Here is a 25,191-nt window from a genome sequence, read left to right on the forward strand (position 1 = left end):
GCTAACATAATTTAACAGTGACAATCTTGTATACCGTATTTTCCGGACTATAAGTCGCTCCGGAGTACAAGTCGAACCAGCCATAAAATGCCTAATAAAGGGGGGAAAAAAACATGTAAGTCACCCTCGAGTATAAGTCGCATTTTTGGAGGAAATTTATTTGATAAAATCCAACTGCAAGAACAGACATGTCATTTAAAATTTAAATTAAAAAAAAAATACAATAGAGACAACAACAGGTTGAACGGTATGCTTACGTTACATTACACAACACCCCCCCTCCACTCCCCGAAAGCCAAGTTGTCTCCGTCGCGTAACGCTAATAAATGTGTCCATATAAAGCAAAATAATGAAATTGTAAAGAAAGTTACGGTAATGTTGCGGAGTTGGGACTGTATGTGAATTTGGCAGGATTCACCGGAGCACCTCATCCACACAGTCACTCGAATCAAAGAGCATGACCGGACACAGTGATAGGGAACAACGTGGCTTAGTAGCACTCCAATCCATTCCACAGAGCTCAACAACTAGCTTAATCCTGGCCCTGTACCCGACCACAAAGACGGCGCGCATCTGCCGCTAGTCGCTAACGGCTAACAGACTCCAAACGTCTCTCTTTAGGACCCCAAAGCTGTCCAACAATATGCCCGACATAAATCAACATAAAGAAAGGACCCATTAGCTGCCCGAGGGGGATTCACCGGAGCGCCTCATCCACACAGTCACTCGAATCAAAGAGCGTGACCGGACACAGTGATAGGGAACAACGTGGCTTCAGTGGCACTCCAATCCATTCCACAGAGCTCAACAACTAGCTCAATCCCGGCGCGTACACGACGACGAAGAGGCGCGCATCTGCCGCTAGCCGCTAACGGCTAACAGACTCCAAACGTCTCTCATTAGGACCCCTTTTAGCAGTCCAACAATATGCCCGCCATAAATCAACGTTAAGAAAGGACCCATTAGCTGCCCCAAAACGTGCCTGGTGTAAAACACACAAATTAAACAGTAAACCAATGCCTGTATAACCGAAGCACTAATCAGGAATTTACAACAGGTAACTTAAGTAATAGATAATATAAGATAACTTTAAACTCACCAAAAGGGTTGTAGATCATTTCGATCGCTTTGAAAGTGTGTGTTCCATGAGTTTCCATTGTTTTTTTTGTTTTTTTTTAAGAATTTCATTGGCCGTTGAATGCGTCAATCACCATCTTAGCAAGTTTGGTTGTGACTGCAAACACAATTGTCGAATTGTCCATTTGCAGGGGTGGTACTATTTATGCATGTAATTTGTTCATTGGCTGTTGAACTCCTGACACGGGAATTATTTGTTTATTGGATGAAGTAAGCAATCAATCAAACATAAGGTCCAGCCTATTCTTTGAAATCTCGTGTTGCTAAAGCCATCAAAGAATGTGCATCTCAGTCTTGTTGTGGACTAACTATATTAGTGGAATACTTTTCCTGGACCCTTGTCGACGTAATATGATCATTGATGATGGATTATCATGGATGACCATGAGCGCACGTCCAGCACAGACATTAACCTGGCTGCGCTGAACGTGCGCTCCCTTCTAAACAAAACTTTTATTATAAATGATTTGATTTTAGACAATAACCTACAAGGTATTCTTTTATCTGAGACATGGCTTGGTACAGATGCTCAGTTGTTCTGACCGAGGCTTGCCCACCGAATTTTAACTTTTTATTTTCCAACAGGGATGAAAAAGGAGGTGGGACGGCATCAATTTAGAAAAAATAGTCGTATCTCAAAGGAGATAATTTTTAACAGATATTTATCATTTGAACACCATTTGTTTTTAGCAGTCCTCCAATTATCTGTCACCATTTAGAGACCTCCCCATCATTCCACTTCTTTTATTAGTGAATTTTCAGAATTTTTAGCGATTTTATATTCCACTTATAACAGAATTTCAATAAGCAGTGATTTTAATGTACATGTTGATGACATCTCGGACCCACTGTCCAGAGAATTTTAAAATCTTTTAAACTGTATGTTTCACAGCCAACTCACAACTGAAGTCACACCCTGGATCTGGTCGTAACCTACTGTTTGTTAGTGTGGCCTCTGTTGTTGACCTGGCTGTGTCAGACCATTTTTGTGCGTATTTTAACATCGCCTGTTTTAATCATCAGGCAGCCCTGATGAGAACGGTGAGAAAACGCTACCTATCTTCTGATGTGGCTGCAAATTGGATCGAGATTTTAAGTAGCATTCCTGCTAACATTTTACCTGCATCATGTGATTTTGTTGTTGACAATTTTAACAGGAATCTTAAATCATCATTAGATTAAGCAGCTACACTTTTAACCAAAACTATAAAAACAAAGACTGTACAGCCGTGGAGAGATGATGCAGGCAAGACATCAAAAAGAAAATGCATGAGTGCAGAGAGGAGGTGGAGAAAAACTGAACTTACAGTGCACGATGAAATATTACGTGAACAACTCAAAGAGTACAATAAACTAGTCAAACAGGCTTCTTCTCCACCTTTGATCTTTTAACCAACTCCAATTTTAATAAGTCCCCACAGAGACCGACAGACGCTCTCTATGAGGACTTTGCAGACCACTTCAGAAGTAAAATCGATTACATAATGTCCAGTCTTTTAGCCCATCAACGCATACATTTTAATACACCTGGACAGTCATTTTTACCTAAGGAAACACTGCAAAGTTTTGCCCTGGTTGATGCAAGCACACTTGGTCGAGTTTTCTCCCAGGTAAATCCAACAACCTGCCCTCTAGATTCAATTCCCGCATCTCTTTTAAAGACATTTTATGGATTTTTCGAAGAACAGATTTTAAATATAGCCAATTGCTCTTGTCAGACAGGTGTCTTCCCCGCCGCCTTTAAAACGGCGGTGGTGAAGCCCCTTCTGAAGAAGAGCAATCTGGACCCCAGCGTTTTTAACAATTACAGACCAGTATCCAACTTAACATTTTTAAGTAATATTTTAGAAAAACTGGTCTTTCTCCAGTTAAATTATTTTTTCAAATACAAACAACATTTTTGAGAAATATCACTCTGGTTTTAGGATGAACCACAGTACAGAGACAGCCCTTTTTAGGATTGTAAATGATATCAGATATACTGCAGACATGAAAAAACTCAGTCTTGGTGCTACTGGACCTAAGCGCCACTTTTGATACAGTAGATCACCAAATTTTATTAAACAGAATTAAAACCCTGATGGGCATCTCCGGTACTGCTTTTAACTGGTTTTAACTATGCTTTTAACTATCTCACAGACAGAAGTTTCTTCGTAAGCATGGATACCTGTTCCTCCAAAACCCATGAAATAAAGTGTGGGGTTCCCCACGGTTCAATTTTAGGTCCAATACTTTTTAATCTTTATATGCTTTCCCTTGGGGACGTCATCAGAAGACACGGCATCAGCTTTCACAGTTACGCTGATGACACACAGCTGTACATTAGCGTGTCTCCTGATGACACAGGACCTATTGATACCCTTTTAAGTTGTATTTTAGATATCAAGTCACGGATGGCAGAGAATTTGTTACAGCTCAATCAGGACAAAACCAAGGTTTTAGGTATCGGCCCTGAAGGCGAGAGAGAAAAACCTTTACCAAAATGACTAGATTTTAAACCCTCACAATGTGTAATTTGGTTATTCCTCACATGAAAAATGTAACCAAGATCGTTTTTTTATCATCTTTAGAATCTTGCCAGAGTCCGCCCGTTTCTCTCTCAGGCTAACAAGGAGTTGCTGATGCATGCTTTTATATCATGCCGTTTAGATATTGTAATGCCCTGCTCTCTGGTCTCCCCAAAAAGAGTATTTCTTCCCTACAACTACTGCAGAACTCAGCCGCTCGGATGCTGACGAGAACCAGAGGGCAGGAGCACATTACACCAGTTTTAAAATCGCTGCATTGGCTCCCCGTATGTTTCAGGATCGATTTTAAGGTACTTTTATGAGTTTATAAATGTCTTAATGGTCTTGGGCCATCTTACATATCTGACTTGCTTTTGTCATACCAACCCTCGCGGATCCTGAGGTCCTCTGGCACCGGCCTTTTAATTATTCCTAGGGTGAAGACCAACACCCATGGTGAGGCTGCATTCTGCCATTTTGGTCCTCAACTTTGGAATAGCCTGCCAGAGGATGTCAGGTCCGCAGAAACTGTTGATATTTTAAGGGGAAGCTCAAGACATACGTTTTTAGTTTGGCCTTTAAACACTGTATTTTCCGGAATATAAGTCGTGTTTTTTTTCCTTTCCATAGTTTGGCCAGGGGTGCGACTGATACTTTGGAGCGACTTATCTGTGAAATTATTAACACATTATTACTATCATGGCTTGTTAGTGCTAACTTGTATTTATGATGTTTTGTCTCTCTCTGCAGGCGCTTTAGCGTAATTGACTCTGTCCCCAATATTTCTAACTTGTCTTCTAATTGGCAGATTTAATCACGCCACCTCCAGTTCATAGTCCACATAGTCTACTAAGCAACATGTTAGCTTGACGCAAGCTGTAAAATGGCTGTAAACACGTCAATTACGCTAGTCAATTACGCTAATACGCTAGTCAATTACGCTAAAACGCCTGCAGAGGGAGACATCACAAATACAAGTCAGCACTAACAAGCCATGACAATTACCTCTATATCATTTCACATGTTATTGTAACCCACATTAAGAAACATAAGATAAATCCTAAAAGCTGTTAAAATGCATGAATAGTTTAAACGGTTAAAATCTGTTTCGTTAAGTAAGTAATTAAAATAGTATGACAAAAAGACAATTTGACTGTTAAGGCCTTGCTAACCGAGGAAGCTAGTTCATCCAAACAGCTAAACATTCACAAACAAACTCCACAGACTCCAGGTGTGCAGCGAAATTGCCTGTTTGTATTGTGAAACTGCACAAGAAACAGAAAATACAATCAATCTATGCATTACATACACATGTATTTTCATAGACATGAACAAGATGAGCCTATTCTAACGCTTAGCGATCGTGATTAGCATTAGCGATAGCGATTAGTATCGTCAGTCAACAACCCACAATCATCTACAGTTCAGCTCGTATATAAATGTTGCATGCTAATTACACCGAATCGTCTAAATTACTTACAGGCGATGGTTGAACAAGAATGAACCACAAACAGGCAGACATGCTAACGATTAGCGATCGTGATTAGCATTAGCAATAGCAATTAGTGTGTTCAGTCAACAACCCACAATCATCCACAATTCAGCTCGTATATAAATGTTGCATGCTCATTGTAAGAGCCATATTGGAAAAAGTATAGTTTTTTTTTGTTTTGAATTCATTATTATTTTCTTAAATATTATTTTGAGATGCACAATGTGTAAAATTTTGAAAGAGGAAATATTAGTTTTGTATTGTGTAGGAAACCGTGTTTAATCACCCCTGAGTAACGCACGTGTGTAGTATTAGTTAATTATATATTGGTCATGTGACGTGCCGTTCATTCTCATTCAGAAGGTCAGGTGGTGGTCACAGTTTTCTGACCGACAACGTTAGACACATGAAAGAATCATCGAACATATGTTGACAAGTTGACTATAATAGGAATAGGCGAGGATTTGGTTTGTGTTTGTATTTATTTTCCTTTTCAGTAAACGAATTACGACGAGTCTGAGAGGGAAGATATCTGTCGCGTCCAACTGTTTGTTATCCACCCGCTCCTACAGTGGCAATAAAGCAGTAAGAGTTGCCACTACACTCATTACACGCAATCATCTACCGATAAGTTACTTACAGACGATGGTTGAACAAGAATCAACCACAAACAGGCAGTTGCTGTGCCTCTGGCTGTGTGTGTGTGTGGGGGGGGGGGGGGGTGGGTGTCATCATGCAGCCACACACGTACGGAGCGGGAACAAACAGAGATGTAATTACGATCGGTTACATAAATACTTGGGCTGTCAATTAAGCGCGTTATCCTTTTGACGCCGTCAATTTTTTTGATTGCGTGATTAAGGTTTCCAAGCAACCAGCGGCTGCATTGATAACCACCATGATCTAGTGATTTATACATCTATATTTTAAAAAAAGCTTTAGAGTGCATGTATATTTGAAAAAAAAAAAAAAGCTTTAGAGTAGAAGAGGCGTTCCATCTGCTTCAAAATATTGACGATGAGGATGAATTTCTCAGCTGAGACATGCACGGCTGAGTGCCGCTGGCCCGCAGTGACATTCGCGATGGTATGGTAATGCTTAAAAGTTGTTCTTCTTAGTCTTCGGAGGCCGTGGTATGGCTGGTTACAATATAGGTTAGACTTTATGTATTTATTCTGCCGTCTTCCTTGGTAAAGACAACCGACACGGCAGGACAAGTGTTTTGTTGAGTCTTTGTGAGTCGATAAGATAAGATAAGATAAGAATGACTTTATTGATCCCACAGTGGGGAAATTTTCATTGTTACAGCAGCAAAGATATAGGTCACACAGGGACGGCGGCATAATGTAGCCATTAATGTATAACATTGACGGCAAACATTCGGGATCAAACCTATGTAGATATAAGCAGTAATATGTGTATATACACATGTATATACACACCAACATACATCTACATAAAAAGTATGAGGAACACTCATTTTGGCCTGTACATAGTACAGAGGAAAATTACTCTAAGTGACAGTGCTGCAGTGCTGTAGTGAAATGTAAGGAACAGCATTGGATAAAAATAAAACTAGACTAACAGTAGTGGGGAATGTTGAGTATTGCACGGTATTACAGTAGTGGGGAATATTGGGTATTGCACGATATGAGCTCAGGTGCAGGACTGCACAATTGCACTAATGTCCGCCAGTTTGTAGAGACTACACAATGTTCTTGTTAAAGAGTCTGACAGCAGCAGGCAAGAAGGAGCGGCGGAATCTCTCCTTTGCACAGCGAGGGTGTAACAGTCTGTCACTGAAGGTGCTGTGGAGTAATGTTAGGGTGCCCTGGAGGGGGTGGTCCGGGTTTGCCCAGCATTGATGACAGCTTGGCCAACGTCCTCCTGTCCACAGAGTCCAGGGAGCAGCCCAGGACAGAGCCGGCCCTCCTGACCAGTTTGTCCAGCCGCTTCTTGTCCCGGGCCGAGTCGCCGCCTGCCCAGGTGACCACTCCCTGGAAGATGACCGATGCAACCACCGAGTCATAAACGTTCCTGAGGAGTGTCCCCTGAACCCCAAAAGACCTCAGTCTCCTGAGTAGGAAGAGTCTGCTCTGACTCTTCCTATAGAGGGCGTCTGTGTTGTCGCACCAGTCGAGTTTATTGTTCAGATGAACACCCAGGTACTTGTAAGTTGAGACTCTTTCAACATCTGTTCCCCGGATATTCACTGGTGCAGGTGAAGAGTGCTGGCGCCTACCGAAATCCACCACCGTTTCTTTGGATTTCCCTGCATTGATCAGGAGGCGGTTCTGCTGGCACCAGTCCACAAAACCCTGAGTAAGTTCTCTGTACTCCCTATCATCTCCGCCTGTGATGAGGCCGACAATCGCAGAGTCGTCAGAGAACTTCTGCAGGTGACAGGTAGGGGTGTTGTAGTTGAAGTCCGAGGTGTAGAGGGTGAACAGGAAGGGAGCCAAAACAGTTCCCTGTGGGGCCCCCGTGCTGCAGAGGAGCATGTCAGACACACAGTCCTGTGTCCTCACATACTGTGGCCGGTTTGTGAGGTAGTCCTGGATCCATGTGGTGAGGTGGTGGGCCACCCCTGCCCGCTCCAGCTTGTCTCCCAATAGAGTGGGCTGGATGGTGTTGAAAGCACTGGAGAAATCAAAGAACATGATCCTCACAGTGCTCCCCGCCTTCTCCAGGTGGGAGAGTGAAGTGTGGAGGAGGTAGATGATGGCATCATCCACACTGATGCCAGGTTGATATGCGAACTGGAGTGGGTCCACTGAGGAGCTCACCAGGGGGCGCAGGTGGACAACGACCAGTCTCTCCAGGGTCTTCATCAGGTGAGACGTCAGCGCCACTGGTCTGAAGCTGTTGAGCTCCTTCGGGTGGGGGGTCTTTGGCACCGGGACCAGGCAGGATGTTTTCCATAGCTGGGGGACCCTGCCCAGGCTCAGGTTGAACATGTGCTGGACAATTCCACACAGCTGGTCTGCGCAAGATTTGAGGAGCTGGGGGCGGATGCCATCTGGACCCGCTGCCTTCGTCGCCTTCATCTTCTTCAGCTGGTTCCTCACCTGAGATGTTGTGAAGGCCAAGGCTGGGCAGGAGGGAGTGGTGGCTATCTGGTGTAACTGGGAGCTGGAGACTGTGGAGAAAAGAGGGGAGGGGGTGACACGCCCAGCAGGAGGAGTAGGTGGAGGCTGCAGCAGGAGAGACTGAGTGGAGGCAGGCATCTGATCGAACCTATTGAAAAAGAGATTCAGCTCATTTGCCCACTGCAGGTCCCCCCCAGTCTAGGTCTTGGGTTGTCCGTGGCCTGAGATGGTCTTCAGGCCCCTCCAGACTCCCCTGGCGTTATTCTGCAGCAGCTGCTCCTCCATCCTCTTCCTGTAGGACCTTTTCCCCTCTCTGATCCTCCTCCTCAGCTGGCGCTGTACAGTCTTCCGCTCCTCTATGTTGCCTGACGCAAAAGCCCTCCTCTTCTCCTTCAGGAGAGCTTTTATGTCTGGTGTGATCCAGGGTTTGTTGTTGGAGAAACACCTTACTGTCCTGGTGGGTATGGTGTTCTCCATGCAGAAATTTATATAGTCTGTAACAGTGTCCGTTAGACTACTAATGTCTTCCCCGTGAGCATCGCTGAATACATCCCACACAGTTGTGCTGAAGCAGTCCTTTAAGGCCTCCTCGGCCTCTCCAGACCATCTCTGAACCATGCGGGTCACAGCTGGCTGCCTGCGGACCAGAGGTTTGTACACAGACTAGAGAGCCACCAGGTTGTGATCAGCTTTGCCCAGCGGGGGCAGGGGCAGTGATGTGGATGCCTCCTTGGTGTTGGCATAGAAAAGGTCCAGTGTTTTATTGTCTCTGGTGTGGCAGGTGACATACTGTGTGAATGAAGGCAGAGAGGAGGAAGGGGAGGAATGATTGAAGTCACCAGAGATGAGTATCAGGGCATTTGGGTGCTGTGTTTGTAGCCTGCTCACTGCTGCAGTCAAGACATCACAGGCTGTGTCGCTGCTGGCAGCTGGTGGGACGTAGACGGTCACCGCGATCACATGACTAAACTCTCGCGGGATGTAGAATGGCCTCATGCCAACAGCTAGCAGCTCAATATCCCTGCTGCAAAGCTGCTCCTTAATCGTGATGTGCCCAGGATTACACCATCTATCGTTCACAAACACAGCCAGCCCTCCTTCTTTCCTCTTTCCACTCTCCAGCGTCCTGTCCGCGCGTATGATTTGGAAGCCGTCCAATTCTATGACCGCGTTCGGCATTAGCGCTGTTAGCCACGACTCCGTGAATAGCATCAGGCTAGCCTCCCGGAAGTCCCTCTCTTGCCGGGTAAGCGCCGCTAGCTCGTCCATCTTGTTGGGGAGCGATCTAACATTCCCCATGATAACAGACGGGAGGACGGGATAGTATCGTCTCCTCCTTTCCCGGCGTTTAACCCCCGCACGAGTTCCCCGTCTCTTCCTCCTCAGCTCACGGGGGATATTGGGTCTCGCCCCGGGAGCCGGCGCAGGGTTAGCACGGAGAGCTAACAGCTGATTCCGGCTGTAAACAATGGGGGCGCGGCTCTGAGCCAAGTCGCCGGACACGACCGCGCAAAAAATAGCAATCAGCAGCAGCAAGAATACCACAGTTTGGGTGTCCATTGCTACGCAAGTTACGACTATCAACTATATGAAAAAGGTATGAGGGAGAGTAATATTAAGGAACAAAAACACACGAAAAGGCTCACCGATGAGCCGGAGCTACTGTAGCGGGCTGCCACTCGCGCGGCGCCGGAACCGGTATTGGTAATTCACCTCTCTCTCTCTCATTTGTTTTTCGCGCCGTACCAAACTGAATCAAAAAGGAATAAATACAATATACATGAAGAAATATATACTCACAAAACAAAATTGCAGAAGTTTAGAAAAATAATAAATACAAAATAATATGCCATTTGCTCCAGAGCAGCTGTATTTTATGACAGCAGGAACTATGCAGTGCGATCGAGAGCCGCACGGGACAATCTCAGCGGTACTCCACCTTTTATTCATTCATCTATCTGACACAATTTACATTAAAATACACCCACAACAGAATATTAATAACACAACATACGTTTATAACACTCGCACACCGAATAATAATCTTTGTGTGTGGGTGTGTTTATGCGTGTGCGTGTGGGACCGTGCGTGTGTAAGCGTGAATGTGTGTGTGTGCGTGTGGGTGTGTGTGTGTGTGTGTGTGTGTGTGTTATTGAAAGGGCTGAGGGGCTGTTTATGTGAGTTGAATCCAATGCTTGTTTTTTCAATTGAAGGGGAAGTCAACCCAAACATTTTTTTCAAGAGTATGTTCTATGCAGGCCCCCTAGTTGAAATAAGGTATTTTGATTAATATTGTGTTTGTGGAATATGAGTCAAGCAGCAAAATCTAGCCATCTCAGGGGTCGGCCATTTTATCACTTCTGTCAGCTGAAAATGACATCACAGATTCCCTGAGGGCTCAAATAACGACCAATCGTGGCTCAGTTTAAGAAAATAGGTGAGCTGTGATTTGTTGTTACCTGAGCAACTGTGATGTCATTTTCCGTCGACAGACGTGACAAAATGGCCGCCCCTAGTGATGGCTAAAAACAGGTGGATTAACCCTTATTCCACAAACGCAATATTATCAGAATGCCTTGTTTCAACTAGTGGGCCTGCACATATTCTTGAAAAAAATATGTTTGGGTTTACCTCCCTTAGGGGTGGGCAATCTGGCAAAAATATCATATCACGATTTTTAAAAAATAAAATCACGATCACGATTTTATCACGATTCTTTTTTACATTGTTTTTTAAGACTAATTTGCACATTTCTGACCATTTTCCTCATGTTAAATATATAAAACATGTTTAAAATGTATTTAAAACTCAAAGAAAAAATGGCATTTTAAGCCAACTAAGCTTTCTGAACAGGTTTTTATTTGAATAGTGACATTTTTTATCAATATGTGCAGTGAATGTAAACATAACGTAAACATAAAAACAGCTCGTAAAGCGGGTCTAGTACTTTGAAGAGTCTTTCAAACCCCTCGTTTTCCACTGTTTAATGGGAATCATCTTCAGCAAGGTAATAACATGGTTCTTGCACCATTTGAAAAGTCAAATTTAATGATTTTTAAGACCTTAAAAATATCATTTAAGACCAAAACATGTCGCAACAATCTCTGTTGAAGGAAAAAAATATTCACTGTAAACAAAGAGCTTTTTTTTTTCAAATGAGACTAATATGAAAAAAGAACACCTTCCAACATTTAATGTAAAGCAGTTTCCATTGATAATAAGTCCTCACAACAGCCTTTCTCAAGCCAAAAGGTTGAAAAAACATCCATCCATCGATTATCCAAACCAATTAACCCGACAAGGGTCGTGGGCGTGCTGGAGCCTATCCCAGCTGACTTTGGGCAGTCGGGGGGTGGGGTCTGGGGGTCACTGGTTGCCAGCCAATCCCAGGGCTCACAGAGACAAACAAACATTCGCACTCACAATCAGACCTAGGGGCAAGTTAGAGTGTCCAATCCGCCTGCCATGCATGTTTTTGGAATGTGGGAGGAAACTGGAGTACCTGGAGAAAATCCATGCAGGCACGGGGAGAGCACGCAAACTCTGGGGAAGGCTGGGGCCGGATTCAAACCCAAGATCATGCACTGTGAGGCGGACGTGCTAACCAGTCGACCACCATGCTTGAAAAAATATGCACATATAATAAAAATATTTGAAAAAAAATGTCAACGAGAAAGTCAACAGATGACTATTACTTTTGACGTTACTTACACTGAAATGTCCCAACATGTCGCCAACAAGCGAGCGCCGGGATTAGCCGGACCCTGCTAGCTGCTGCCACAGACCGCTGGTGTTTTTCTCCTCTCATGTGCGACTCGACGGCTTTGACACCTATTGTCCAGAACGAAAAAGTGTTTTTGCAGACTTTGCACCAGGCAGTGTAGATATTTTCACTAGGGGCCAACCACCTCTTAAATAAACAATCTTCCATCCATTTAGCTTGGAGCTAGCGGCTGCCTCTCGCTGGCTACCGCGTGACTGGTCTCCGTTTGCTTTGGTTTCCGTTTTCTCCTCCGAGGAAAAGCCAAAGCAATTATTTTCGGGACCAACTCTGCTTCGTGGTGACTTTCCGCTTTCACTTCCCACTATCCAAACAAATAGGGAGGCGGGGAGTGTCACGTACGGTGCACTATGTGAATGGTTGGTCGGGTATACGCGTCAGCGGCTTTGCGCCGCCATAGGGCTAAACTGTATAGAATGTGCCATGTAGACGATCAAACAATCTTTCGGCTTTATGAGATCGTGAACACGTTGAATCGCTTCACGATCTAATATTGTCATATCGCCCACCCCTAACTTCCCTTTAATAAAGTATTTGCATAAGAAAATCAATCCTCTTATTCATGTTCAGGGCATTAAAATCCAAGAAAATAATGGGACAGAAAAATCAAGGGATTTTTTTTCCAATAAAGAAAATATGCGATTAACGATGAGTTAACTCAGAAAGAAATGCGATTAATTGTTTGACAGCACTAATAAATACATTTGGAGAAATATCCTTGTGTGAAAAGTGCGATATAAATAAAATTTGAGTTGATTTGATTTAAAAGCAAACTGTATTTTCTGGTCTTGTCAGGCCGTCCGCCACTCCGATTTGTACTTTGCACGTGCTTCGATGGCCAACTTCCAAATAAAAGCCAACAAAGGCGTTGATGTCTATGAATTATTGAGAAGGCTTTAGATCCTAACTTAAGATGGCACACATTTTGCAGCTAACACTGTACGAACGTACATGTTTTGATTGCCATTGGACAAGCTCACGCCACCCTGTAGCTGCAAGGTTGGCTCTATTTTTCATGACATTGGAGCCTTATTTTATATACTGGGCAATTTTTGGATACTTTCATATTTGCCAGCCTTGTTAACATTGCTATTCTGTTGTCAAATTTAGAAGATCATTTGTTTTCACTTTACAGGGACTTGAGTAATTGAGTAAATAATGCATTTTTGAAACTATAGTATACATTTTTGACATTGCGAAACTTTGATTTTAGTGAGGTTAGAACACCGTTATAGCCATGAATGCGATCGTACTAAAGATTTCTGAAAGACGCTTGAAAAATACACCATGAAGACACTCTAATATGAAATAGTCATTAAAACGTACTGAATTTATATCTTGAGTATACGAGGCCAGTGCCACTTCCACTACTCAACAGGTGCAATGTCGGACTCCGTGCAACTCTTTCCACATGTAATCAACGATAGGCTCCCTACCAAAACTCCCATCAGTAAGTGAATTGGCTAATGCCAAACAGTAATTCGTAATCTTAGCTCCTCGGCCTCTCCTAATAACCTTTGATATGAATGAGAACCATAATACCATGTGTGTTTGTCTTGTGTCTTGCAGACATCAGTGAAGATGTTCGTATTGAGCGACAGGAGCCAAAGGTCCCTCACATTAAAGAGGAAGAGAAGGACGAAGATGTCCCTCGCTTGAAAGAGGAAGAGGTGCTGCAGTCCTTTTGCATTAAAAAAGAGGAGGAGCCACAGCACCAATGCGTAGATGATGAGGGAGAGGTGCCCCCCTACATCAGAAAGGAAGAGGAGGATATCTGCAAGCTGCCATCGACTGGTGTCCTTTTCAAAAGTGAAGATGAAGGTCAATGTGAAACGAGCAGAGGGGCGGAGCCTCCAGGCAGCAGCTCATGTCAACACTTAGCAGAAAGTGATGGAGATCGATGTGAAGCATCACGAGCAGACAGCCTCTTTGCTCCACTATCGAATAGTGACGACACGTCACACGCTCCTCACGCTGTTGCCATTGAAGATGAGTCTGTTGATGATATGACATGTCACACTGACAACCAACGCTGGAAATGTTCTCAGTGTGGTAAAACATTTGCCTTAAAGAATGGTTTGAAACAACACATGAAGATACACACTGGTGAGAAACCTTTTGCCTGCTCACTTTGTGCCAAAAGATTCTCTCGCAAAGGAACTCTGTTACGACACACAAGAACCCACACTGGTGAGAAACCTTTTGCCTGCTCAGTCTGTGGTCAAAGATTCTCTCAGAAGGGAACCTTAAACATTCACTCAAGAATCCACACTGGAGAGAAACCTTTTTGCTGCACAGACTGTGGCCGAAGATTCTCTGACAAGCGAAAGTTAAAAATACACATAAGAAGCCACACTGGTGAGAAACCTTATGCCTGCTCAGTCTGTGGTCAAAGATTCTCTCAGAAGGGAAGCTTAAAAATTCACACAAGAAGCCACACCGGACAGAAACCTTTTTCTTGCACAGACTGTGGGCGAAGATTCTCTGACAACCGAAGCTTAAAAATTCACACCAGAACCCACACTGGTGAGAAACCCTTTACATGTTCAGTTTGTGGCCAGAGATTCTCAGTGAAGGGAACTTTAAGACGTCACACCAGAACACACACCGGTGAGAAACATTTTGCCTGCTCAGTTTGTGGCCAAAGATTCAGTCGAAAGCAACTTTTAAAAACACACACAAGAACACACACTAATGAGAAACCTTTTTCCTGCTCAGTCTGTAGTAAAAGATTTTCTGAGAAGGGAGCCTTAAAAAAACACACAAGTACACACACTGGAAAGAAACCTTTTGCGTGCTCAATTTGTGACAAAAGATTCACTCGGAAGGGAAGCTTAAAACGTCACACAAGAACCCACACTGGAGAGAAACCTTTTGTCTTATCAAATGTTGTGATGATTTGGTGCAAGAAAAAGATGATGTAACAAGAGCACGGAAGGTGTAACAGCAGTGCCATGAAAGGTGATGTGATTTGATTCTCATTGATGGGTTAAGTCCCCGGCAGAATGTGCCACAAATCGCAAAACCAAATTACACAAATTGTATTTCCAATTTGAGCCACTAGAGTTTGCCACACCAAATTTGAATTAGACATGAACTATTTAGCTTCGCATAGTCTAACACAACCTTATACTCCTACTACAGTCTGCTTCCTTCCAATAAGTCAAGTAGTGATGCTGAAGATATATTCAGTAAACGCACTTTATATTACCGGTACTCTTTTGGAAATACAGTAGTGTGAACCCATGATCATATATTCACAAAGCTGGGCACTTGACCCTATTTTACCGCTCCGGCCTTGACCCTCCGTCCGTGACCTGGGTACCCTTCTGGCCTTGACCCTCCGTCTATATTCATAAAACTTATAGCCCCCCCGACCCTGCTCCCCCCCAAAAAAAAGTCTGTGCATGACGCAGCCGCGGGAGAGACGCTAACGGCAGAGGTTTATTAAAAGATCATTAGCTGGCTAATGTACTATTGAAACAAGCTGTGGACACGGTCAAACAAACTCAAACAAGCTTCAAATGTGCCACTAGTAGTTACCCAACTGCGTGTCCTTACTTCCATTACGAGCACATACACTAGTGTGCAATAAAGAGTCTGCAGGTAGGGAATGGCGGCCACTTGATTGCAAAGTCTAAACCATTTTTTTGTTTTGCCAGTCAAAGGCTCCCCCTCTTCGATGTGCGCGAATGGAGCAGCTGCGGCATTCTGGTTTCAAATTTCCCACGTCAAACGCCAGCGCACCTTCTTCTCCGTTTCATTATTGTTCTCCGCTCCGTCCGTGTGGCAAGAAATCAGCAAGTTACTTATTTATTTTCCACACTTCCCCTCTGCTCCACTCCCATTCCTGGCCTTCAAAATAAAAGCATGCCAGCAAACCATCACACAGCAGGTTTGCTGCGGCGGATTTCCAGAGTGAAGAAGAAAGAGAGAGAGAGAGGTGAATTAGAGCGAGGTTCGTCAATTTCAATGAAAAGTCCTGCTGTTTTGCTTGTTAAATAAGGAAAGACGCCAGAAGTGCATGAACTCCACCTTGATGTGCCAGCGTCATCCTTGAGTGCTGCACGCAGCTTGACTATACTCGTGGACACAAGTTGTTTTGAAACAGTTGCGTTCCAGGCCAGGGGGCGTCGCTTCAAAAAGACAGCGACAAAAATGGATATCGTGCCTGCTACAACCATAAAGGGACCGAGATGACTAGATGATGCATTTAATTGTCTTGCTAAAACGATCTGGAAGGTGGCGGCTAAAGGGATCCTCTCCTCCTTGGCAACAAATTGCCGGGCCGAGCCGGGGGAAGCTGTACGTCATCGCAACATGTGACATTATAGTCGTATATACCGGCAACAATTCCTGACATGTGCGCAGCATGTGTTGCAGACCTGTCGCCAACAATGCGTGTGACGTGATGCAATGCGACAGTTGTCGCGGGGGTATAAAGAGGCCTAAAGAAGCCTTTCGCCGAGTAGGCTGAGATGAAATTTGGCCGCCTCGTGACCACGTCACACACACGAGGGACAATTAGTGGGCCGGACTAAAATCCACTTCGGGCCTTGCTTAGTCGAGCCCTTTTTTAAAAGTTGGCAGCCCCTGCCCCAAAAATGTGCATCCGGTCAGTTCGGCTCCGTGACGAACTGTCCAGGTCTGCTAATAAAATATAATCAAATCGGAGTCCGCGGCATGATCTGAGCACGCATGCGCAGCAGGTCGCTACTTAACGAAATTAATTGGTTCTGGAAGAAATTTCTTAACTGGAAAAAGTCGAGACGTGTTTTCCATGTAAATGCCCTAATCCATTCCAAGCCCCCCAAAATTTTCAAGGGGATCTGGCCGGAGGAGGGGTAATCTCAGACGGGGGTATTGTCATACCGGAAAGGGTATTCTCAGAAAGGAAGTGGTGGTGGTCGTAAAGATTTGAAAATAAAAGCGTTTAAATTTTACATTTTCAACATGAAGTGACGGTAGTAAAAATGTCAAAATAAAGTGAAGAAAATAAAAAAGATTACATTTTCACAACAACTTGTAAAACGTGCATTAACGCCGCTTACTATTGCCCCCCCCCCCCTTTTGTGAAGATCAGGCAGCGTATAAGCTCGACAGTAACGTGATTATGTTGTATTCTATTGTATTGTATATGGTTATGTATGCTATTTTTAACTATAGTATAGAAATTTAGAAAAGCCTTTGTAACATCGACGTGTTCACATTGTACTGTTTCTACTTATAATGCTCAATATTTCCACTTATACTTCTAATTTCTAAAAAGTCATATGATGTTGCTTTATAAGAAGAAACTTGTAATATTTATATAAAATGTCCTATAATATTTGTATACCTGTATCAGAATGTTATGACCAGTAGCTGTTTGTAATATTCATGTTAAATAAGTTGTTAAATATCTACATAATTAGAAAGTATTGTATAATTGTAGTAATCATAGTTTATTTTTATGTATTTTTTCAATACTGTACAGAACATCAGAGGAAAAGTAGGATCTTATGTAAGGGCTATATAGGACTAGATATTAGTTTATACGTACCTCATACCCCCTTTCAAGCAAGTGATGGTCTGATTTGCCTTGCCATATTTTTAATTTTTTCTACTTCTTTGTTTGACCTACAGAAAAATGTATATGTGTATTTCAATTTGAATTTGAATATTATTTTATTTACATGTACGAAATAAAGACAATCAATCAATAGTGGCTGCTACATAAAAGATAAAAAAAAAATTGCGTATAAAATCGTAACGTATGAGTCAACCATCTTGCTAGATGCAATTTGCACTGCAGCGTTTGTCTGATAATGTGTCTTATAGGCTTGTCACGATACTTGAATTTCAACTTCGATACCGATACCCAGTTCAGTATCGATACTCAATACCATTTCGATACCACACAGAACAAATTAAAGCACAGGCTTTTTTTTTTTTTTACTGTAAAACTTTTATCGCCAAAAACTTAAATGATCATTAATACAATGGTTTTTTTGTATAGGTAGTGCAAAAAAATAGTCCAACTTCAGTATTTAACCTCGACAACCCTCTGTACAGTCAATGCCTGGAACCAACGACACATTTTAAGTTGTGTGAGCCTGGGGTAGTGCAAAACAAAGGAAGAAGTAGTGCAAAGAACAAAACACGCACAACTAGTGCAAAGAAATAACCATACTGCGCAACACCAATGACACATAATTTTCAAGTTGTTTGAGGTAGTGAAAAAGAATAACACCCACCACTTACAGTAACTAAGTAAATTGACAACAAAATCTGTAAATTGCCTGAGTATCTAGACCCACATGACCCACGATTCTGACTTTGGGTCATGAGCCGCAACGCGTCATTCTATGGCTCGGCATCGGCCGAATGAGCCAGCCGGGCCGGCCCGCTTCGGCAGTGTGTGCAGGAGCAGCAGACCATTCGGAGCAGACGTTGGCAAAGCACTGTTGGTATCGAAGTCAGTGGTTTGGTATCGGTAATATCGATGCCACAGCAAGCTAGTATTGTATCCGTTTAAAATGTTTAGTATCGAGTTAGTACCAAAGTATCGAAATTTTTGACGAGCCTAGTGTCTTATAATGTAATTAACACTGCCACAGGACTGAACCACTACTTTCTATGTATACATTATGCTGCAGCATTAATGAAATGACTGAATATGAAATATGAGATGGACGCAATCATTTATTTAAGATGTTCTTGTCTTTGATACTTTACCTTATAGGTCCAACATAATTTGCCATGATTAATGATTACAAAAACTGGATTCTGTTTGTACTCAACTCTGAGTACAATTGACTGTTCGAAATGACACTTTCAAAAGGTTTAGTGAGATCAAATCTATTCAATGAAAAAAGCCTCAGGGCTTTAAAAAGACCACAAGGACATCCCCTCATCTTAACCCCAGGAGGGCAAGAAAAACTCCAAACACAATTGAGAAAAATTGAGAAGAGGCCACAAATAGGGGAGATCCCCCTTCCAGGATGACCATGCTGAGTGGCAACAGTTAATAGTGCTAACAGTGCTATAGAATGCAAACTCGGAATAGTGTGTAAGTCCATTTCAAGATAAAGCGCTGCAAGATGACTCCAAGATGACAGCAATGAGAAACTCCTAACAGAGCATTCAAAAGATCACATTTTGCTTTATTCAATTTAAGACCAGAGGCTTTAGAAAAAACATTTATCACTCTAATTGCTCTATCAATTTGAGATCTATCTTTTAAAGTGTAGTGCCATCTGCAAGTTGGGTAATTAATAATGTTCTGTTTGCTATACTGGCGGCACGGTGGTCGACTGGTTAGCACGTCCGTCTCACAGTTCAGAGGTCGTGGGTTCGATCCTGGCTCCAGCCTCCCTGTGTGGAGCTTGCATGTTCTCCCCGTGCCTGCGTGGGTTTCCTCCGGGTACTCCGGTTTCCTCCCACATTCCAAAAACATGCATGGTAAATTGATTGGACTGTCTAAATTGCCCCTAGGTGTGATTGTGAGTGCAGATGTTTGTCTCTGTATGCCCTGCGATTGGCTGGCAACCAATTCAGGGTGTCCCCTGCCTACTGCCCAAAGACAGCTGGGATAGGCTCCACCACGCCCGCGACCCTTGGATAATGAATGAATGAATGAATGAATGAATGTTTGCTATACTGTTTGCTATAGTTCAGGACTTTTATTGTATTTTAATTTTTTAATAGCATCTTCAACATCCTTCACTGTAATAGGATCATCACACAATTCTTTATTGGTATTACCAATATCTACAATATCACAGAGAGAAATAAAAACATTCTCCATGTCATCTACTGAACTCTCAGATTGATATAATTTCCTACAGAATAATTCACAGATTTCTGCCATCTTTTCACGATCCTCCGTAACAGATCCATCTGAGCAAAGTTTTGTGATACTGTTAATATTATTTTGTCGTTTCTCCAATTTGAAGAAGTAACTGGAGTTTTGCTCTCCCTCTTCAAGCCATTTCCTTCTAGATCGTACAAAAGCTCCTCAAGCTTTGTTTATATATACCTTGTCCAATTTCAATTGCAATATTTGAAGTTTATTTTTGTCATCTTGTGATAAATTTTCAGGTACCTGTGATAATGAAATGACTGTTCCTTCCTATTTTTTTTCCACCGTTTGCTCCAACTTTCCTTATGAGTGTTCTTAATTCAAATTTCAAAAGTTCCCAGCTGCTTCCATATGAATTTTCATTGCATGCCTTTCTCCAGCTTCTACATATTTTTAGTTTTATGTCATTTACCAAGGATTTATTCAAGAGAAGAGAATTGTTTGATTTCCAATATGAATTGACTCTCTTGACTTGATGACTTGCAGACAAACACAATATAATCCGTCAGAGGTGTCGGCAGCATTTCTACATTATATACATATTCAGATAAAGGATCAGATATTAACCAAAAATCAATTTGTGATTGTAATGACCCTGTTTTGTTTTTCCAAGTAAATTCTTTTGCTAAGCCTACAAATATCAATCAAATCGCTTTTGTACATAAAGTGTAACATGTAAGTATCATCCCCATTTTTAGATATCCTAATGTCTAATTTATTATTCATAGTGCAATTAGAATCTCCACCCAATATGATTTTTGAATCAGCATATGAACTTAAGAAAAAGTGTATTTTAGAATGTAGTGTATGTAATAATGCCATCTTTTCTTGTTTTTTTGTTGTAACCATAGATGTTCCCCAATAAAAACATTTGTTCATTGAAAAAAAATACCAAAAAGATGAAGTGACCATTTGGATCAATTGTTGAAGGTATAACAGTCCCACTGAATCTGTGTTTCAAAATTAAAGTTCCAGCTGAACGGTGAGTTCCATGAGATTCCCACAACTCCTTCCCCCATTGAGACCTTCAAAAGTTCATATCATTGGGACCAGAATGCGATTCTTGTATAAAACAAAAGTCAACATTTAGATTAGTTGCATATAGTAGTATAGCTTTTCGCTTAATATTGTCTCTTAAACCTCGAGCATTAAAAGAAATAAAAGATAACGACAGAATTAAACACTTAGTAAACTTTCAGCCTGAGAAGATCTAAATGTCAACATTGGTAGAACTACTCGGCCGCGAACCTTGCAGTATGCATTCCAGGAGCAACAATAACAGCATAAAACTCAAATGGAAACTTCAAATAAGAACCTTGTTAGCGGTGAAAAGGTCCTTTACCAGCCATGCAAAATAGGCATATGCCATACTTCACTTACAGTGTCTAATCAAAATCATTGGATTTCTTTTCCATCAAGGAAGGCCCGAGCCCCCACGAAGTACGCAGCTTTGCCCTCCTTGCGTGCCTGCTCCACTCGCGGCCAAAGGTGGTTGCGTCTCTCGCGTTCCTCGTGTGTGAGATCTTCCTTGAACCTCAGCTTTCTCGTCATCAGAAATTCTGAGCGTTTCACCGCCTTCCATACAACATCCTGAAAGTGCCTCATGGTGAATTGCAGGATTATAGGTCTTGGCTGAGGTGAAGAATTAGTTGCTCGTCTTGGCCCAAGCCTATGCACCATATCAAGTACAACTTGAAACTTTTCTTTGTGACATATTTTAATGACCCTACAGCGCACATCTCCAATTTCCTCGACTAGGCCATAAAGACGGAAGTTCTCTCTTCTTTTATACCTCGCCAATTCCATTATCTTGTATTCCATACCTTGGACAGTCTTTTCCATATTGTCGACTCTTTCTTCAGTTTTCGTCGCCATCATTTCAATGTCCTTCATCTCTTCTGTGATGTGTGTTATAGTGTCCACCAAGTCAGCAATTTTCCGGCTAATAGCCCCTTGCTCCTCGATAGCCGCTTTTAGTGTTACAATGATAGCCTCCGTTTGCTCTTTTTTTTAAGTCGCTGCTTTACTGGTGACACGTGAGAAGAATCAGAGGGATGCTTCCCGGATCCTAAGTTGCTTTGCATGGCGAATCACAGAAAAAAATGTGCCGCTAACGTTGGTTTTCTTGCTGTTATTAAACTTTTTTCCACGACCGAGTAAGTTCGCGAGTGTTCGCTACGCCGCCATCTTAGGCTCTTTCAATGTCTGAATCTTGCGAGTACAAATCTGTTTTGCACCACATGGTAGTGGTAAATTAGGTGCAAAAGTCACGTGTGCGTACAGCAGCAGGAAAACCACTCGTAAATACTAGTGGCGACTTCTTCAAATACAAATTGCCATCCATTGTAGTGTTACTGTGTGGACACACCTGAGTTGTGCGCCAAATATCTTGTGAAATATGGTGCAAAAACTTGTGTGGTGAGGGGCGGGCGCTCATGATTTTTCTCATGAGTTGACCAACCCGCAGGCGATTCTGTGTAGCGCCCTGGCCGAAATGATAGTGTGTGCCAAGAGAGGGCCTATCCGAAGCCTTAATAGTTTCATATTATACTGCAACTTGTTGAACTTTCAGTCACTCGCTTTGCTGCTGCACCAGTTCATGAAGAAGTCCGCTCGAGGCGGCTTAGCTTAATGCCGAACGGCGTATCGGAAGGCAATTCCACATTGTTCTGCTATTTGTTTATTTATCAGTCAATCATTGCAGCATCCACATACAAATCATACACTTGTATGATAGACTGTGGCAATTTTCAACCAATTCCGACGTCGAGAAAGTTCCCGTTAGAGAACTCCGGACGTCACCTCACTGATCTCCGCGTGTGTTTGTTTACGCAGTCATGCTGGCAGGATGGGCGAAGGATTTACAATGGACAGCAGTGATATGAGCATTTATCAGTCAATGTTCTGTCCAAGTGAATTCACATCTCACTTTGACGTTCATTTCTCTACTTTATTACTTTTTACTATTTTGTTTTACTATAATGCTATTTTGCAGAGCTGGGCAAATCGCCTATGTGAGGGGCGGACCAGTCCGGGTGATTGGGTGACGTATTGGGTGAAGCTTTCTTATTAACTTTTGCTTTTACAGTGCCTAAATGTTAGAGTTTAGTACACAGTCATAGATGCACTCGTGCTAATCATTTCTTAAAGGGGCTCATGTATATACGAGGCCAGTGCGGCTTTTGATGGGGTCACAGCTCAAAAAGGTGCAATGTCAGACCGTGTGCAAGTAGTTCCACAAATAACCAAGGATTGGCTTCCCACAAAGATGCATCAGGAAGTGAAAAGGACGAACAGTACGTAGTAATCTTATTTTATCTGGCTCTCCAACTATAATGCCATGTGCATTGTCTTGTGTCTTGCAGATATCAGTGAATATGTTCATCCTCATATTAAAGAGGAAGAGGAGGATGAAGAGATCCCCCACTTTAAAGGGGAAGAGGAGCAGCAGTCCCCTTATGTTAAACAGGTTAAACAGGAGGATGAGCGAGAGCGCCCCTGCATAAAAGAGGAGGGAGAAGAGCCCCCCTACATCAAAGACGAGGAGGAGCAGGATATCTGCAAGTTGTCATCGACTCATGTATCTTTGAAGAGTAAAAATGAAGGTCAAAGTGAGGTGAGCAGAGGGGCGGAGCCTCCAAGCAGCAGCTCATGTCAACACGTGACAACAGAAGGTGATGGGGGCCGCTCGGGAGGATCACAAGGAGACGGCCTCCGATCTCCACTATCTGACGGTGATGAGAGATCATCAGATGATGATGATCAAGAATGTGAAGGTGATATTACACGTAACAATGACAACAAATGCTGGAAATGTTCTGAGTGTGGGAAAACCTATGCTTTCAAGAGACGTTTAGAACACATGAGAATGCACTCTGAGGAGAAACCTTTTTCCTGCTCAGTTTGTGGCCAAAGATTCTCTCTAAGGGGAAGCTTAAGTCACACCAGAACACACACTGGTGAGAAACCTTTTTCCTGCTCAGTTTGTGGCAAAAGATTCTCTCAGAAGGGAAGCTTAAAAATACACACTAGAATACACACTAATGAGAAACCTTTTTCCTGCTCAGTTTGTGGCCAAAGATTCTATCAGAAGGGACACTTAACTTATCACAGAAGAACACACACTGGTGAGAAACCTTTTGCCTGTTCACATTGTGGACAAATGTTTTCTCATAAGTCAACCTTAAAAGATCACATAAGAACACATACTGGTGAGAAACCTTTTGCCTGTTCAGTTTGTGGCCAAAGATTCTCTCGGAAGGGACACTTAATAGATCACATCAGAACCCACACTGGTGAGAAACCTTTTTCCTGTTCAGTTTGTGACCAAACGTTCTCTCAAAAGGGAAATTTAATAGCTCATACAAGAACCCACACTGATGAGAAACCTTTTGCCTGCTCAGTTTGTGGCCAAAGATTCTCTCAGAGGTCAACCTTAAAACGACACATAAGAACCCACACTGGTGAGAAACCTTTTGCCTGCTCCGTTTGTGGCCAAAGATTCTCTCAGAAGGGAATCTTAATACGTCACACCAGAACCCACACTGGTGAGAAACCTTTTCCCTGCTCAGTTTGTGGCCAACGCTTCTCATGCAGGTTTTCTGCCAAGAGACACAAGTGTGCTGGTAACAACCGCAATAATCAAGAAGACATAAATGAAAATATTAATATTTAACAACTAAAGCAGGGGTGCTCAATACGTCGATCTACCCGTCAATCGCAAAGGTAGTATTGGTAGATCGCACGACATTTGTAATGGCAGTCATCTGAATTTTGAAATACGACGCCTTTATTTTGAAAATGTCATACCGGAAGTTGCATCTTACAGAATCTCCGTCCGCTTTACGCAGAGACTTAGGCTAGGTTCACACCACAGGCAAATGCGACCCAGATGGGATTTTTTTGCCCGTATCTGATTTTTTTATGACAGTCTGAACGGCTCAATTGCGATTTTTTCAAATGTGACCTGGGTCGCTTTCATATGTGGTCCTAGATTGGATACGTATCCGATCTTTTCCATTGCGTTCGTGGTCTGAACGGCTAGGTCACATATATCCAACATTGACGTCATCCGGAGCCCAAAATGTGCTCCGCGCAGGCAGAGGGAAACTGCTGGCAGCAGGGGATCGAATCTACAAAGTTGTTTTGAGTAACACTATTGACTTTATATTTTACTTTACTGAATTGAAAATTTTGTAAGTAGAGACATGTTTTCCATGTAAATGCCCTAATCTGTTCCAAGCTGCCCAATATTCAGACATAAATGTTTTATAAAGCATAAAAATGCATGAAAACATGTAACATATACATGTTACAATTAGATTATTGCACAATAAATTTGA

General features: G+C 42.6%; 1 pseudogene across 1 annotated transcript in view; it reads left to right on the forward strand.

The window, feature by feature from the left end:
* LOC147126927 (uncharacterized) overlaps window positions 1-24,090 on the forward strand; it is a 31,617-nt pseudogene extending 7,527 nt beyond the window's left edge. The window contains exons 2-3 of the transcript XR_015084667.1: window positions 13,576-14,616; window positions 23,215-24,090. The product of XR_015084667.1 is annotated as an uncharacterized LOC147126927 (transcript). The remainder of the gene's footprint in view (window positions 1-13,575; window positions 14,617-23,214) is intronic.
* Window positions 24,091-25,191: the final 1,101 nt, after the last annotated feature.

This window comes from Filicampus tigris, chromosome 22, assembly GCF_054856515.1.
Source record: "Filicampus tigris isolate MCC_2025a chromosome 22, RoL_Ftig_1.0, whole genome shotgun sequence".
In the NCBI taxonomy this organism is placed as follows: domain Eukaryota; kingdom Metazoa; phylum Chordata; class Actinopteri; order Syngnathiformes; family Syngnathidae; genus Filicampus; species Filicampus tigris.